The sequence below is a fragment of the Pipra filicauda genome, unplaced genomic scaffold, assembly GCF_003945595.2.
Source record: "Pipra filicauda isolate LSUMZ 115617 unplaced genomic scaffold, ASM394559v2 scaffold38_size3968069_pilon, whole genome shotgun sequence".
NCBI lineage: Eukaryota > Metazoa > Chordata > Aves > Passeriformes > Pipridae > Pipra > Pipra filicauda.
In genome coordinates, this window is record NW_024104520.1 from 3,163,724 (window position 1) to 3,180,224 (window position 16,501).

Below are 16,501 nucleotides of genomic sequence, written 5' to 3' on the forward strand. Positions count from 1 at the left end.
GATTTTCTTATTATTAATAGAGTAGTTGAAGACCAGTGGTTCTCAATTTGTTTACAGATAAATATTAGAATTTAGTTACATGGATGTTAGCTAACAGAAATGTATATAGTAAAATAAATCCTGTAATGTATTGTACACACATAGGACACATTTTATTTCAGTCATATTAAAAAATCTATCTTTGATACATTTCTTTATAGTGGATTGTATAGGCTTTGGAAATTTTTCTTGATTACTTGTGCTGAAAACAGTGTTGGTAACACAGTGTTGTATAAAGCTTCTCATCACTAAACAAGTACTACCTGAGTGTATCTCAATAGACTTTTGCAAGTTTTTAGCTTTTCTTTATTGAAAATCATCAAACATGCAGATCATCTCTTCTATGCATTTTGGAGTTGTGAAACGATGAGAAAGATTTTGATGAGAAAAGCACCTTCCAACAGCAGATAAAAGTGATAGAAACTTCTGATTATATCTGTCAGCTGATTTAGGTGTCTAACTATTCTTCGATTTTGGTGCACCATAACAGTATTTGAGTAAGTTGTTCAATAAACTTTCAAAAAGTACATTTTACTCAGCTTTTCTGACAATCCTGTCTTTTGATATAGATATGAATGGTACCTCTATGACTGTGTAAGACTCTCCAATCTTGCAATTTGCTAACTTACATCAAAAGAAATTCAATCACTTTATTATTCACAGTGGAAGTTGAATGGAAAATTTATTTCTTGATGTCAGTTCGCCCATTTCATGCTTGAAGTACTCTATACTTTATCTTTGAAATGAAGGTGCTAGACTTGGAGGAAACAGCACAAGCTGAGTAGTTTTAAACTCACTAGTTAAGACTTGCTTATGTACGTACTTAAAAATGTTAGTTATTACCTAATGCAGTACAAGAGAAGTCCATCCGGATCTAAATCAGATATAAATGCTGCTACAAGGTTCAGCTGTGTGTTTCCAGCCAGATGGACAGGCTTACACAGTTACTGAGCTCATTTTGAGGCTGTTTTTTCAATCAAATGAACAATTTTGTAAGATAATAAGTTTGAACTGAGTCTTCATGTTTCCTATCTAAAGCCATTGACCCATGGGTGAATGAGAGCAAATAAGTTCTTCAGTAAGTAGGAAAAGGAGTAGCAAATGTAATTGAAACAATGCTTTCCTTACATTTGTAATGATTAACCTAGTAAGCAAGAATCAGTGCCAAAGGGATGCAATGATTTGTGTCAAATTGTGAGGAAAAAGAGAAATTCATTAGAAATAAAAGATAAATTGGTTGGATTTTACAGAAGTTAATCATTTTAATGATACTGATACTCCACTGTGCATTCTGTAACTGCCAGTATAAAAGAGACAGACAGTGTCTGAAAATCAATGCTTACAGCCCAGCACAGATAGAGAATAGATACTGCTGTTTGTTTTACTCCATCACCTTCTTGGAGTTTCAAAGAAATAGTCTAAGGACCTCAGAGGATTATAGATCAAATGCTGAAAATGCTGGCCTCATTGATCATTTGGCCACCAGCCAGCAGTGCAAACACTGAAAAACCATCTGAGAACAAGGCAAGCCTGGACCAACCCTGAGACCGTTCACTGTCAGGTCAGTACAATGAGGGAGATCTCCTTTACTTTGACTTACACCTCAGTTGTCCAAGTGGTTTGTTTTAGTTTTGTTTTCCTTCACTTCACAGAATTGCAGCAGTATTGTTTGGAAGAAACCTCTGGAAGTCATCTGATCCAACATCCAACCTGTAATAGAATTGTTGCCAACATAAAATCTTGTCACTGTGACTTTGGCTAGCTGAGTCTTAAAAACCTCAAAGGATGCAGATTTTACACATGACTGTGTCATCCAGTTCCAGTGCTAGACAACCACCCCAGTAAAAATACATATTTTCCTAAGAGATAACCTGAGCTCCCAAACTGTAAACTGTGGCCATTGGCCCTTGCTTAAAACTGTGCGGTGTTTGTAATTCCTCCTCACATAGCTGTAAACAGTGTACCTCTTAACCTCATCTCCTTCTAATTGATCGAGGTCAGCACACTTAAACTCTAGTTTTAAGTGATAGGATGAAAACCCCTGACCAGTTAGATATGCCATTTACATTTTTTCATTCCTTTTTTTATTTGTCTTTTTTGACCCTTACAAATGTTTCTCCCACATACACTGCGGTCACTGTTTCAAGCAATTCTTGAACTCTTAGCACTTTGAATGATGCCTGAAGAGTGAAGAGTTGTTTCTTCCCTCAGGGGCTCCCTAGTATATCTCACTTGAAGTTGTGACTCCCAGAAGTGTAGTTTTTGCATTTCTCCCCAGTATAATATCTACCCAGTCCGTCATATTGTCTACCGGTCTATCAGTTTAGAGATTTGAAGCAAAGTGACTAAACAAAATACTATTTCCAAGTCCCTGAATAATTTAAAAGACTCAAGACTATAGGTATGCCTATTCGTATTTCCCCAAATGAATTTAGCACTGAGTCTTCGAATAGTCACACTTAATTCCCCATTTCACCTTGGTGAATGGAGCATAACCTCACAATGATTGCTCAGATCATTAAGAATCAAATTATACAAGTCGTAGGAGGTTGTACATTTTGAAAATAAAAGCCAGTTTGCTTCACAAACACCAGTTTCCTGCCTTTCAGAACCATCCCATATGTTTACTTACTTTGAATAGGCTACTTACATTGCACATTATTTTTGACCAAATTTAAGAAATTCTCTAATTTAAAAAATATATCATTAACTGTAACCCTCTTAGTCTTTTAAGACTAAAAAAAAATTAACTGGATTTTTAAAAATAATGTATATTGAGGAATGATCCAGCAAAATTGAAAATTTTTTACAAATTTATACCCAAGTGTTATATTAATTGTTTTGACATAAGATGGAACAAAATATTTTTGCATTTTTCCTCTTTGTTTTAATGCAACTGGAAAAATATAATTTTGTGTAAGCTCTGTTAACTTTTCTTACTTTGTTGACATAACAGCAAAGTTGTCAAAATAAATTACATACCAAATTCTTTCACTTTTAAGCACAGTGTTTTTTTTTTTGTTTTGCTCTCTGCACAAAAGCTAAAATGGAATAACATTAATGAACTTTAATGAACCTTATCTTAAATGACTGCCCCAAGCAAATTGCAATTTAAATACAAATAATAAAATGAAGTCTTAATATATGTCACTAATCAAGAATGTACAAATGGTCCTGATTTTTGACAAGAGCTGGTAGAAACAGCCTGTTGCCTCAGGAACACAGCACTCTAACCTAAACTATTATAGATAATTCTAGTGTCAGCAGCATGACTATTTTATATCATATGCATTTTCCTTCTGAACTCTAGAGGCTCAGTTCAGTGATTATGCCGTGCACTCTCTCTGTTTTTTCCCCCCTAGATTACTGGAGAGAAAAATAAAGGAAATATTATACTCAAGTAGGCTTGCATGCATTTATTATTACTTCACCCTCTCAGTGTGCTGCAGTTTTTTGTGTCCTCTTTTATGTGAGAATATTTGTTTGGTAGAAAAATCCCAGGGAAGGAAAATGGAGAAAGTCTCTCACTCCTTCTAATCTAATAAAGATAAAACCAGACTAGCCTTGCTTTTGTAATACAGCATTTCCAAATTATCCACTATGTGACTTGGTACTTAATTACTGACCAGCTGAGTATCAATTCCCCAGTATCTATTGGGCCTTCATATCCAGACAGTTAGTGGTAAAACATTTTATTTTCCCTTTATTCTAAATATCTTGAGTTCCAAGAAGTTCAGACACTTAATGCTAAGCTGAGAATAAAACTGTATTAATATTCCATATTTTCTGTAGTCCATCAGTGAAACACTAATTTTTTTCCCTCTTAGGATAAAATACATTATGCTTTATTGTCTTATAAAATAAATAATTAATCAGTTTTTGTTAAATGAAAGATAAATTAACCACTGATCTATAATTTTTACTGCACTCTCTTGTATTCCAAACTCTTTTATATTCTGAATTAAAAGGTGTGTTAGTAGTATGAATACCTCACTAAATGATTTGCTTTTACTGAGACAGTCTTAAAACTTATGGTTTTATATGTGAAAATTTAAGTATCAGTGATTATACAAGAAATTCAAACATTCTTTTTATGAAACGAATAATCTTGTTGCTCCAATGTTATATAATTATCTGCAAGTGAGATTTATTGCCTAATTATATTCTACAGATAGAGTTACTCTTGCTCTTACAGAACCAGATGATGACCCAGCCTATTTACCTCTCTTCTATCTTTAGAGTTGGGGTGGAAGCAGAGGTGTTACAGTGTGCAGATTCTTTACTTCACTTATTCCCTTTACTAGAAAGTATGAGTGATATAACTTAAAACATGAAAGACATACTTGAAAATTGAAGGGAATAGTGGTGGAAAATGCTCCTTCCCAGCAAGAAAATTGCTAATTGGAGGGTGTATTTTTGTGAAGATTTAAATCACAGACCATATATAGCGGAACTACTTCATCAGATATTCAGAGCTCAAGGTAAACTTGCAGTTGGACTGAGATTAAAACGAGAACTTTATAAATTTTAAGTCATATCTTGCTGAGTTATATTTTACCGTCTTAATTTTAGTGATATTATTTATGTGTTTTTAGTCTTATGGTTTCTATTTGCCACTAATAGGAAAATGACAATAGAAAATACAGTTCTAAAAAAAATCATATATATTATTTATGGATTTTCTTATATTTTTAACTATACATTCATATTCTTTTTAAGCAATTCTACATGTTTTACCTCTTAATCTGAGTAGCCTACAAAGAATATCCTTGACGTTACAGTGGTAAAACTTAACAGAATCCGTTGAGTTTTAACTAAATCAACAAGACTAAATGTAAAAAGTGGGGCCCAACCACATGATTGTGTCCTTTGGGTTAAAATTATTCATAATTTCATTACTCTCAAAACCTGAGTATTACAGGGTTTTATGTGTCTTAGTCTTATAAACTATAAAATGTAGTCTACATATGGTTAAATCTTCAACCCGTCTTGTTCGGCTGTGCTTATACTCTACATATGCTATACTTTTGTTTATTAAATTGTTTTTTCATCAAATGAGAGAGAAATATCCTTAAGTATAAAATGGGATTAATACTTACGGAATGTCGGGAAACTCCAAAGACCATTATATCCTAAACATCAAAAGAAATTAATACCATGATGCTTTCTCCTTCAACAAATAGAAGCAGTGTCCTTATTCTTTAACAGAAGCTGACTGAAAATATATCTGAATGATGGAATACTTAGCAACGCAAAATTTCTCAGATTTAGCCATTGATGGAGTTATTTCATAGCCATTTGGCATATCTCCCATCTCAACATTTCTTAATAATAAAATACAGTTTACCAGGGCTTGAATTCCTTCTGCTACTTACTGAGTAACGTTTAATTTGTCTTGTCCAATAGACTGTCCAACCTGGTAAGGAGAAATTTGAACTAGTAAGGACGTGAGAGAGTTATAGAGATCAACCACACAGCAAAACAAGGCTCGAGCAGGAATACTTCCAGCAAGACATGCAGCAAAACAGCAAGGCACAAACAATCCAGGAGTTTATTGTAAAGGATTGATGATTACTTTCTGAAACAGGGGATGGAGGAAAGATGTGTTACTAGATGTTAAATTAAAAAAAAAAGGAAGGTCTGGCTGGAGATGTGAAGGCTGGGAGCAGTCTTGGCTACAGTGACCAGGAGATTGTAAAGTACAGTAATCTGTGATGAGGAGGTAGGGCAATGATAAAGATGTCAACCCTGGACTTAGGAGAGATAACTTTGGCCTCTTCAGGGGCCTTCTTGGAAGAATCTCATAGGAATGTGCCTCAGAGGGAAGTGGGGTCCAAGACAGCTGGTCAGTATTCCAGGATCACTTCCTTCAGGTTCAAGAAACATAGAATTATAGAATCATAGAGTGGCTTGGATTGGATGGGACCTTAAAGATCACCTAGTTCCAACCTTCCTGCCATGCACAGGTACACCTTCCACTAGACCAGATTACTCATCCAACCTGGCCTTGAAAGCTTCCAGGGGTGGAGTAGCCACAACATCTCTGGGAAATCTGTTCCAGTGCCTCACCACCCTCACGGTAAAATATTTCTTCCTAATATCTAATCTAACCTTACTCTCTTTCAGTTTTAATACATTCTCCCTTGTCCTCTCACTACATGTCCTTGTAAAAGGTCCCTCTCCATCTTCCTTGAAGTCTTCCTTCAGGTACTGGAAGATTGCAATTAGGTCACCCTGAAGCCTTCTTTTCTCCAGACTGAATAATCACAATTCTCTCAGCCTTTCCTCACAGGAGAGCTGCTTCATCCCTCTGAACATCTTAGTGGTCCTCCTCTGTACCCGCTCCAAAAGGATCACATCCTTCCTGTGCTGGGGACCCTAGAGCTGGATGCAGCACTCCAGGTGGGAGTGAAGTAGAGGAGCAGAATCCCATTCCTCGACCTGCTGGTCACCTTTCTTTTGATGCAGCCCAGGGCATTGTTGGCTTTCTAAGTTGCAAGCACACATTGCTGGATCATGTGGAACTTCTCATCAACAAACACTCCCAAGTCCTTCTCCTCAGAGCTGTTCTCAAACCATTCTCCATCCAGCCTTTTTTTTTGCTTGGGATTGCCCTGCCCCTGGTGCAAGACCTTATACTTGGCCTCAATACGTGGGTTGGACCAGATGACCTCCAGCGGTCCCTTAACCATTCTGTGATTCTGTGGTTCTGTGGTTATTGACAAACATACCTAACAACCTTGTAATGATGAAAAAAGTAAACACTGGTCTGATTTGTGTAGTCAAATCTGTAGCTTATTGTGCTTTTTATGCAAAAACTTCTCAGAAAACATGATACTAAACACATGGATATAGCTGTGTATTCTTTCATTGCCTTGAAGTTAGGATAGAGATATATTTTGAAGTGAGTTAATGACTATATGCTTTAATTCTCTTTTTTTTCTCAATGAGGTATCAGAATCACAGAATGGGTGAGTAGGAAAGGACTTCTAGAGAGATCCCATCTAGATCAAATCTACCACTCAAAAGAGGATCAGCTAGAACAGGCTGCTGAAGACCAAGTCCAGTTGGGTTTTGAAAATCTACATTGATGGACACCCCCATATCCTCTCTGGGATATCGGTTCCATTGTTTGATCATCCCTACAGTGAAAAAGTTCTTTTCTACTTAAGTGTGTTTCATTTCATGCCTGTTGCCTCTTGCCTTGACACTGAAATAGTCTGGCTCTATCTTCCTCACTCCCACCCATCAGGGAGCTGATAGTCTTAAATAGTCTCATGTTTCTTAACAGTATAACACAAATGATATGAAATATGAGTAGCAAAATCTGGCCTTCGGAAAGATTATGTACTTATTTTATGCTTATTTTATTATTTTTTTGTTCCTTCAGACGTTAAATGCCTGCTTTTACAGAATATTATAACATATCTTATGTATTTTTCTTCTTTCAATTCAGTTTCTATATATGAAATAGCTCTTGAAATTTCTTGTTGTAGAGGACTGCCTCACATTATTTGAGAGCATTAAAAATGTAAATAGCTTAAGGATGCTCAGTCACAAACAGGCAGTACACTAATTACCATTTCGGATTATGTGGAGGTGTGCTTTTTTTTCAGTTACTAACCTTTACTTATTTTATATACATTCTAGACCTAAAACGATTTTTAAGGTATCCTCTTACTCATAATTCTGTAAGAGTACTTACACAGCTCAACTGCTGCTAAGACAACAGATGCAGTTATCTGACCTAAATGAGCAGGTGTAGTTATCATCACTTCTTGCAAAATTTGAACAAAATTTCTTAAATTCACTATAGCTGGTATTAGAAGAGGGACAAACTTTACTATAAAGTTCAGAGTGATAATCCTAAAAAAGATTGTTATCTGCTTTCAATCCATGCATACAGCTATGTTTGACGTCAATGAAAGTTCTACAGGCTGAAGTCAGATAATATGCCAAAAGTTATGTGGAATAATAAGTGGAATATACACTAAATGAGCTATCTGTTTTCTTGAAAAGGATCAATAGAGTAAAAACAAAAATATGTAAAAGCTGGTATCCTTGATATAGTGTTTGTCTAAGATTTATCCAGAATTACAAGCATATGTTTTTAGATAGACTAGTTTAAAAATAGATGAAGACTAGAGGGAGATACCACAGGACAAATCAAAAAGCTGGATGAGGGTAATAAGTTCACTGCATTTAGTGAAGAATGTTTATGTTCCTGAAAAAGAAATAGAAGTGCGACTAGAGAGGCTTGAGAAGGTACTGGACTCTTGTTCAAGAGCCCTGTCTCCACAGTAAAGACTTTAAAGAGCTGCAATCTTAGCTAATGCAAAGCCCAGCAACTAGTAATTATGGTTTTGGATTTAGTCTAAAAATTGCTATTTGAAGACACTGATGGCTGGCATATGAGAACTAATCAGGGTTTTGTTTTTGAGAAAATATTGTTAATCTCAAGGATTTAATTTTGCTAAAACAGTCTTTACATCATCTGATAGAAAAATTTTGATTTGTATCAACAAAAAAAGGTCAAAAGAAAAAGGAAGGAAGGAAGGAAGGAAGAAGGAAGGAAGGAAGGAAGGAAGGAAGGAAGGATATAATTCTTTCCCTAACAGCATAGCTAAAAGGAAGATGCATTAGTGTAGCCAGACATATTAATTGAAGAGAAATTGCCACTACATTATATTAGCAAAAACAATACTGTTTTGTTATGTTTATAATCATCATGATGCTCTTTAAGCATCTCCTTGACACTACAGAAGAATTCTTGTCTTGAATAAACACCCAAAAGGTCACACATAATATGAACGCCTTATGCTTAATTAAAATATCAGAAACCCACGAAAATTGTTTTGACACAGACCAAATACTTAGTGTAACATGTCAACAAGGTCTACCAGTTAATTTATTCTAAAAATATCTTTCTGCCAGTTCATCTAATGATCATTTCTCTTATCTTTGTTTATAGAGAAAAATATTTCTCAGTTTTTTTGGCTAAGAAGATCTGTATGAGAAATTTGTTGTCACATATTTGACTTAGGAACAGGAATATCCTTCAGAAATACCACAAGTTATTATTATATTATTAATGTGATCTGTTTTAAACACTTGCTACCACACTTTATCTTGATTTTTTTAAAGAAACATAAGATAAAATGCTACAAAAAGATCCACAAATCATCAGCATGCCCCTACAGCTAGAAAGGCCAATCACATAATGGTCTATGTTAGAAAGAGTGTATTCTTCACTTGTGAAACTGTATGCAACATGCTATGTCCAGTTATGGCCTCCCCAGTATAGGAGGAGTATATATCAGTCATCCTAGAACATAAGTAAAACTGGGTTGATAAAAGGAAAAGAGTTTACTGGGACAATGTTCACACATGGGAATATTTTTCCTGAAGTGGTTGTGAATCTCCACCCATGGAGATTTTCAGAACTCAACTGGACATTGCACTGAGTAACCTGTTCTAACTGGATACACTTTATGCTGGAGGTAAAACTAGGTAGCTACTGGTTTTCCTTTCTAAAGTACATGAATCGATGATTATATATGGTAGGAAATAAACCTGGAAGGTCAGATTTATCCCTGGTGTCACTGCACTTACAAAATCATTGAAATTAATTTGAGAAGAGGTATTTCAGTACATTTCAGGCTTATGCTAATTAAACGTGCTAGCTAGATGGAACTTCCAAATGTGATTTATCAGGTAAGGCCCCCATATGGGGACTTCAGCTTCTGCTGTTACTTAAATTATTAGTTCTGTTTCTCTCTTTAGAAAACACACAATGAAAGAGTGTTTTGTAGGTATTGCATTTACCAGTTTGGTCTGTTTAGGGAAATCCTGTAGAAACTGGAAGACTAGTAATAGTCAATTTGGAATAGGTGAAATGGATGAGAAAATCCTTATGCTAAAATGAACTAGTTTTCAGTATGCTGCAGGTAGCTTCTAAAGCAAAAGATATCTCCCAGAAGAATGATGTTTTCTTAGATCCAAAAGGAATAACATTCAAAGTTCTTGCTGGCCTTAGGGACTGCAGAACTTAGTCACCAGTCAGACTTCAAATCCATTTTCCTTAATACTTCACACAATAATTATCACCACTATTTTCCCCCATCTTTTCACAAATATCTGCCTTGCTGGAGGTTAGATTTTGCCATGGTCCTATCAGAAGAGTGAAGAAATACTTTGAGTTCAGTCAGTCAGGTTATACTCTGGACCAGTGCTCAGGTACAGCAAGACTCATTCAATATTTCCGATGAGTCCTCAAATATTAGGTCCTACTCTCCAGCAGACAAAATGCATCTCATGCTAAGGCTTGTTCTTGGATTTTTCCTCTGCCATCAACAATTATCCTCAACACTGATGTTTTTAATGTTCCAGAGAAAGAATGTATTTGTGGTCACTCTTTACTTATATAAGGAAAGAAAAAAAAAAAAGAACTCACCTAACATTTCGGTTTGCCTCAGCTTACCAAATCTAGACACAAGACACTGTGGGTGATACTGGAATTTATTGTCTTAAACCTGCAGGGCTGATGACCCTAATGAGTAGACTAAATGCATTTATTTAGGTGAAAACATAATAAAAGCTTTTAATTAGAATATGAGCTCCTATTTTCCTTGAGTACCAGCCAAAAGTAAAATAAATGAGCCATTTTGTGGGGATATCCAGTATATTTTTATTTGTTTTTCTTTCCTTTTGGGAATTAGAAATTTCTTTATTTTGGAATGCAGTTACTCTGTTATGAGTACTACAATGGCTGAAGATTTTAAAATAATTAAAATTCTTACATTGAAATATTCTTTATAGCCAATTGAAATTAAGCACACAAAGAGAAAGTACTATGTCATTTAATTTCAGGAAGATTGTAATTAATTATTTATTAGAATAAAATAAAAGATACAGTTCTGACAGCATATATTGTAAAAAGGGATTTTGCTATAGTATACCTACTATATCATTCTGAAAATTATTTCTGGCTAAATAATGTCTCCGACAGAAGAACAGTTGAAAGTACCATAGTATACTTAAGCTACAGTTATGATTCTCAAAGTGAAAGAAGAATAGAGCAAGACATGCCAGGAAACATATAAGAATGAAAAAAGATGAAGAATATATGACTGCCACTTAGATATAGAAAAAAATTAAATGACAGTAAAATAAATGTTTATCAATTTAAAGTAACACTATATATAATCATTTTGAAAAAGCTAGTAAGAAATAAAATACAATATAGTAAAAATTATATACACATTGTAATAGAATCTCAAAAAGGTAAAGATATGAGAGGAAAAAAACCCTTTTTCTCTTGTCACTTATATGGGTAATTTCTCTCTAGGAAAGCAGTCAATTACTTCCCTTCATGAATAATCATAAACATACAGAAATAGTTTTTGTGTATTTTCATAATATTTAAGGGTATTCTTCTGATCTAAATTTTGTGAAGTCTATGGTGCCTATTTTGAGATGTGTTTATGGAAGTACTTTGTTTTGAAAAGGCTATCCTAAATAGAGATTAATTTTGCAATTGTAACTGTGTATGGCAGAATACAGCATTTGATACCATGAATATCTGCTGATACTTTCATGATACATTTCTCTGAATAGTCAGAGACTGAATTTATAGATACATTCCTTTATCAGGATGCAAGATGTTGAAACTAGATAACATATTTGTGTAGAAATACAGTGCATTCTTTGCTGATGTTAAAAAGACAATGTCTTTATTGCAAATAGAAATCTGACTTTTTCAAAAAGCAATCTAAACTCAGAGACCACATAACATAGAATATGATATCTGATTATATCAATATAAAAAAATGAAGAATGTGTTTCAATAAGCATCATTCTAATTTGACAAGAAATTACTTCAGTTTACTAATTGATACATGGTATTTGTCTCAATATGAAATCTCCCTTATTTGCAAGTTTGAGCATAGGATTCATCTAGTATATGTTCTGATAGTCAGTACATATGTTTCAATGAGAAATATAACTAATTCCAGTATAACATACCTGATTCAAGAGGAAGAACATCTCATGTGATGAATAATTTATAAATGTCTTTCAAAAGATGATATATCTATGATCTGTATCAAATTTACTGAACACTGCTTTTTTTCAGTGTGTGGTGTGTAAAAATTTCTTGATCTCAGTAATTCATGATTTATATTCCTACTGATATTCTAACATAGCCATATCACTCGTACTTTTGCAAGTGAACAAAAAATAGATGTCAAAAGAAGCAAAACCACACATTACATATGCAATAAATTTGATCTCAACTACATTTCCAAATCAACTATGATACTCCAGTCTGATACTCCAGCCTCTCAATTAACATTACAGCATTGTAGTACCTGAGCAAAAGACATATTTATATTTTTTTCACCTTAAACATTTTGCAAACTTTTTACTAGATTTTTAAGGTAAAGTTTATATTAACAAACTTCAGAAAAATAAGGGAAATAGTGTTGCTGAAAATGTATGCACTCACATTAAATTTACCCAATTCAACATACTTCTGTTCAAGTTTTCTAAACAGCTTTAGGCAGTCTTAGTCTTTCTTCTATATTAAACTTGAACTTTCACAAGGTTATCATCTATTTGATAATTTTTTATGGTTGCAAAATTGAACTTAATTAAGTTCTATCCCGTTTCCTCTGTTGTACGTATCTACACACAGATTATTTATTTTTTTCTTTTCTGTCACTTCCTGGATGTTTTTCAGGAAAGCTTATCTGAGTTTGTGTTGTTTAGTAACTGTAAATAAACCCTAATTTTTATTTCAATTTTAACTGTAGTATTGCAGTAAATGAAACAGTAGGTTTTTCAGGTTTTTTAGAAAATTAAATTTTCTTTTTCTATTTGTGATAATGGTAGAAACACATTAGTAATTCTCTTAAATTATACTTCTGTAATATTTTAATTTGAAAAGAAATACATAGAGTAACATTATGTAAAAGTGACTTCCCACTGTAATTCAAGTAATTATATGTGCTATTTCCTATTCATATTTGGAGGAACATTTCAACTACTGCAATGGAGATAAAAATTGTAAAGTATGGTCTCATGCTTATTTAACGGTTTGTTTTTTCATGAGCTCTGAAAAAAAATTGGCCAATATGGTCTACAAGTCAACTCATTGATCACACTACAGTCTGCAGGATTATCATTTATAGTCATATTGCATGGGAAGAACCATGCAAAAATAAATAGAAAATATGTTATACTTCTTGCCTGTTATTCTGCCTGTGATGGTAGTAGACACTTTTTAGGAAGAATGGACAATCCTGTTCACTAACTGAGGTCTCCTCCCCTCAGTACCACTCCATTTCCACTGCCTCCCCAGACAGTCCACAAGAGATGAATTAGGGAAAATTCCCTTTCCTATCTTCTTTTTATCTCTCCTGTCTTTTGGCTGTAAATTTTTTCTAATCCCTTTCTGCACTTGCAGATGCTTTCTGCTTTCACGATCTCCTGCAGTAAAGGATTAAAAAAATTCACTAATTTCTGTGTAAAAAAGTTCTATCTTAACTGTTTTAAACTGATCTTGTACTACTTAAATGACCGTCTCCTAGCTTCAGTATTGTGGGATTGTGTTCTAAACTCAGTTTGTTGATTCTGTTAAGCTCAATCATATCCTCACCTTACCTGTCTCCTCCTTCCATTGAATAGTCAGCCACAAGCCTCTTAGTATTTCCTTACAGAGCAGCTACTACATTCACTTTTTCAATTGCCTTTCTCTGTACAATCTTAAATTCTATTGCTTTTTTCAGGTGCAAAGAACAAAACTTTTTATAGTAATTGAAGATGTGAGTCTGCCAAGGTTTTCTACAGAAAAATGTGTTTTTTCTTATTTTCAATTTCTTTACCAATGATGCTTAATATTTTTCTTTTTCTTTTTTTTTTGTTTTTTTCCAGGGAAAAAAATAGAATATTTTTAGACATATGTCAACAATAACACAAAGATTTATTTCCTTATCTGTTCCCACCAGTTCCCAGTTCAGTATCATATGTAAGTGGGTTTTATTACTTTTCCTGGATGCATTTTTAAAAGTATCTACTTTGAAGCACACTTGCCACCATTTTGCCCATTGATTCAATACCAACAAGTTTTGAGAGACTTCCTGATCACTGGCATCATGTTTGATCATCCAAAAAACCTAAATTTCATCATAAAGATAGAAATTTCAATGTACATTCCCTTTAACAGGTAATAAAAAGTTAATTGTTCTCCAACTACTGTAAAAACATATTTTTTGACCAAAAAAGATATCTATGCCTGGTTTAGCACCTTACAGAATCAGGTGAAATGTCACATTGCAATTTAAAAGGGGGTTTCAGAGGAAACCAGATACTAGCCTGTTGAAAGTCTAACATTAAGTGAATTGTGAATTAACTTAAGAAACCCCATTACAAATTTGAAAATCCTTAAATTTCATCTGCAGTGTCTTTAAAATCATAAGAAAAAAAAATCATACTTACTCTCTTTTAGAAGCAACACACTTTGAATTTTCTCCTATCTGGGCAACGACAGACACGTTGTTCAGCACCTTACGGGAAAGATTAAACTTGTAGCTTTTCTTGATATCCTTCTAGCTTGATTTTACCTGAGTAGTTGTAGTAGCATTTTTTTTTTTAAATTGATCAAGCTTCAATGACTAATTTCAGTAGCTCAGGACTCAATTAAGTCCTACTACAGGTCATATAAACTTTTGGGATAAGTACTCAATACTATTTTGAAGGAAAAGAAGAAAGATAAAAGTGTATATTTCATGTGGAATGAATTCACTTTATCTTACTGCAGATTTAGTTGTTAAAATTTCTTTGGTGTTCTTGGAAGGAATCTATTTTACTTTTGAAAATTATCAACTCTGTCTGAAATGTTTCATAGAATCACAGAATGGTTTGGGTTGGACAGGCCCTTAAAAATCATCTAGTTCCAACCTCCCTGCCACGTGCAGGGACACCTGCCACCAAACCTGGTTGCTAAAATCGCTGTCCAACCTTACCTTGAACATTCCCAGGAATTGGGTAGCCACAACTTCTCTTGGAGATTTGTTTAAGTGTCTCACCACCCATACAGTAAAATATTTCTTCTTAATACTAAACTTAAACTTCTTTCAGTTTAAAACCATTAGCCCTTGTCCTATGACTACATACCCTTTTAAAAAGTCATTCTCCATCTTCTTGTAGCCCCTTTTAGGTACTGGAAGGCTGCTCTAAGGTCTTCTTCTCTTCTCCAGGCTGAACAAACCCAATTCTCTCAACCTGTCTTCATAGGAGAAGTGTTCTATTCCTCTGTTCCTCTTCATGACCCTCCTCTGGACTTACCCCAACTGGTTCATATTCTTCTTATGTTCAGGGTCCCAGAGCTGGATGCAGTACTCTAGGAGGGATCTCACTAGAGCAGAGGGGCAGCATCACCTCTCTTGACCTCCCATGTTTATTTTGATGCAGCCCAGGACACAGTTGGCTTTCTGGGCTGCAAGTGCACATTGTCAGGTCGCGTGGAGCTTCTCATCAACCAACACTCCCAAGTCCTTCTCCTCAGGGCTGCTCTCAATCCATTCTCCACCCAATCTATATTTGCACTTGTCATTGCCCCTCAGGTGCAAGACCTTATACTTGCCTTCAACAAGTTCTCAACAGCAGAGGGAAGAAAATAAGACAGAAGAGCAAATGGATCACGATAAAAATAAATTTACCGATTACCACCACAGGCAAAACAGACTCAACTTGGGGAAAGTAAGTTGAATTTATTTCCAATTAAAAAAAACTAGAATGGTGAGGAACCAAGGCAAAAACTTCAACACTTTTCCCCCACCAACCCTTCATCCCAGGCTCAACTTCACTTCTTCATTCCCAACTCTTCTGCCTCCTCCTCCTCCTGCTTCAAGTAGTGCAGGGGAAAGAATAGTGAGGGATTGCAGTCAGTCCATACCAGTGGAAGCCAAATATTTCTTTGCTGGTCTACTAAGGCTGGAAAATGGGTGAGGCAAATAATAATGTGCTGGAGTACTCTGAAGGTACATTGGTATCTGATCCCTTTGTCACAGGCTATGCTCGCTACATATTGCCATGCATATGCTGTGCCTGAGATTACTTGTAGATCATGAAACTTTAGACACTTCATAAGCAGCTATAGAATGATGTGAGTGATATTAGAAAAAAAAAAAATCCCTATTATCAGTATCCCCAGTATTTACTGTCAGGAAGCGTGTGTGGAAGAAATAATCACAATTATTAACTGAAACAAAGAAGACTCAAATGCTTCAGATGTGTCCATTTCTCTATATAAATTCTCTTATGTAAGCTAAACTAGGGACCACATTCTTCTGGTCTGCTTGAGACTAAATATAGACTCTGCCACAACATATAAAAGATAATTTTGATACAGGAAAAAAAAATTAAAAACTAAAAAAAAAAAGTAAAGAAGACCAATCAAATA